The sequence below is a fragment of the Penaeus chinensis genome, chromosome 17 (genome assembly GCF_019202785.1).
Source record: "Penaeus chinensis breed Huanghai No. 1 chromosome 17, ASM1920278v2, whole genome shotgun sequence".
Lineage (NCBI taxonomy): Eukaryota > Metazoa > Arthropoda > Malacostraca > Decapoda > Penaeidae > Penaeus > Penaeus chinensis.
In genome coordinates, this window is record NC_061835.1 from 13,938,791 (window position 1) to 13,941,886 (window position 3,096).

Consider the following 3,096-nt stretch of genomic DNA (forward strand, 5'->3'; position numbering starts at 1 on the left):
TACAGGGGACAGAACATAAATCCGGGGCGGTTGGGTTAAGTGACTGATGGGAGGTTGTCAGGGTTTACCACAGGAAGCCAAGTTATGGATCATTTGTCTCGTAGTGTAAAAAGAAGGTTTAATTTAAAATTGAGGAATTTCGTTCGCGGAGCCTTAGTTAAAATATTATAATATTTACTGATTTAAAGAAAATAAACAATACAGGCTAAAACACAAAACAACATATAATGCAAAATATTAAAACAAATGAGAGAAAATAAACGTGACAATCAAATAATAAAAAATAAAAAAACAACTAGAAGCTTGACACAACTATAAACTTACGATCAAAACCATTAATTTAAAAAAAAAATCACTATAAAAACTAAATTGACGAAAAAATGAAAATAACAAAATAATAATAAGATAACCATCTTACCGCCATTCAAACTTGCCCTTACGACCGACCAACCCACAAAAAAATATACGCAAGTTCTTCCCCTGACGTTAAAAAGAGTGCCGTTAAAATGCATAAATAAGAAAATGATTTCCATGTTCGTTTAACATAACCATACATAAAAAAGCAGACTTAATAAGAATGAAGAAAAAGGGAAAAAGAACAAAAGTCTGCCAGATTTTTCCAGTCCTTAGTTTGGCTCGGGAAATGCGAGATTCTTCCATCCAGGGGAAACTTGGGTGTTCTCGGAGCTATCCCTGGAGACCTCTGGTAATGAGAATGATGATAATGATGACATATTTTGCAAATCACCTTAATGTTCAAAACATAGATAGATAGATAGAGAGGGAGAAAGAGAAAAATAGAGAGAGAGGGGGGTAGAGAGAAGGAGAGAGAGAGAGAGAGAGGGGGGGAGACGGAGAGATAGATAGAGAGAGAGAGAGAGAGAGAGAGAGAGAGAGAGAGAGAGAGATAAATAGAGAAAGAGAGAGAGAGCGAAAGAAAGAGAAAAATAGAGAGAGAGAGAGGGAGAGAGACTTTTTTTTTTTTTTTTTTTTACTTTGACAAGTTTATTGAGACAAAAGCTTACATTTCAAAAAAGGATGAGGTAACGTAGGGTATCCTCACCCCTATCTTAATAAGTCCCTGTGTGGGCTCACATCTCAAACACAGACCTTGGGTGTATGAACAGATTAGAATATATACAATACTTAAAATACAAAAATATAAATATTCATAGTCAATGGTTTACATATCAATAGAGTAATATAACACGATAGTTTTCCAACCTCATCTTGATAAGTCCTCTCCTGGGCTCATATAATCACATACGGCGCACATGATATATAATATTCGCGCAATATATAATCATAATTCCGGAGATAAGGTTAACAGTTTGTTGAGTGAGATGTTAGTGTCTCAGGAGAGTTATGCATAACATAACGGTCGTCCTAACCTAGTAAAAACCTGCTGAAGACCATCTCAGCCTACGTGTCTGTGCATATTCGTCAGGTAGGATTATACTATTGGCGCAAAATGCCTGTACCTCTTGTAAACCTCAAATACCTGACCATTCCTAATCATCCAGACAGCTTGTATATGTATGAAGCATAGGACACTGTAATATATAGTGTATCAAGGTTTGTGCTCTAGGTAGTCTACACGCCCTGCATTCCTTATCCTGCTCGCTTGTTTTAACGCCTAACTGCCAATAATATTTATACCCAAGCTTTATCTTTATAGACACAATGTCTTTCCATTAACTCTTTCCCCTCTCATAAATAAAGTCTGTGTTCATCCCTAGATGCATGTAAAGCCCTGGTCACGCTAGTAACTTGTAGCTAGGGATCCCCATGTGTATATAGAAAACGTCTGCAACCAGCTGGCGATCCTCGCAGCTAGCGATGGAAAACCAATACACCGCTGGGTTGGTGTTTGGTCGTTCGCTAGTGGGGGAGAGATCTTATCAAAACAAAAACTATAATGTTTATTTTATAATTTATCCTTTTTTTAAATATTAAATATAATAACCAGTACATAAGTAAACCTCTCTTAAATATATATATATATATATAAGTAATTTAAATAATTATGTACAATAATATTTTATTAGAATGAATAGATTATTGAAGGGTTACTCGCTTGACCATCGAACGTAAACACAAACATTCAGCAGGATTGGCATCTTTGTAGCCACTTTCTCATCCACAGTCCTTTTGGCTCCTTTTTCTTTTGTTTTACAGCAGCAAGGGCTAATGCACACTGTGTAAGCGCCGTAATAGCTGAAAAATAGCCACAAAACTCATCTTCGGAGGAAAGCTCCATGGTGGTTTGTTTACTATCGGCGTCACCGCTGCGCGGGGACGATGGTTCTTTCTTGAGGACAAGTGTGACCACATCCCGGTCTACCAATAATAGCTGGTGTTCGTGTGTAGGGGAGATCTCCTCATACAAGTTACTAGTGTGACCGTAGCTTAAGTGTCTCAAAGTGTCGCTCATTTCAATCGCCTCGCCCTTCCTGGCCTGGTCTTACTCTAAATGTATCCTCTTCATATTGCTCCTTGCCTGTTTAAGAGTCCGAATACACTTAAATGTCCACCTCATGTTTCCTGGTCGCCCCTTTCGCAACCTCATCAGTCTCATCAATAGAAGCGAGGAGATCCAGACACATGTAATCACACGCCCCAGACCCCGCAACCTATGAGCTATCAAACGACACGTCAACTATGTGGACAAGCACGATTCTTGCTGTTAAGTGAGTCCAGTGCTTCCCTGGTGTCCACAGAGAAGTATCTTTATTAATTCCCTTAACCTGTCTAACTGCTGTCAGTCTTGCCCATAGTTCAGTTTGTGTTGAAAATATATGATTACCGTCTCATCCCAGTGCTTGTAGTGAGAACTCCACTCCCTGTATTTAGGAGTTCGTGTGTAGTTGTATTCTGACAAGATACTGAAGTAATATTCAAGGATGACTCAATTTGCTTTTTTTTCAGTTTTCCACGTATCTAAGTATCGCGAGTGCTTTGTGGTAGTGAAACCAGAGAAAAACAAGCCTTCGCCCATTTCTGAATGTGTTTCTCTGCCTCCTCCTGTGGGTGTGGGTGGCCGATGAGGTTATTTGTTTTCCTGCTCACCTTATCTACTTATACCATATTTATTTA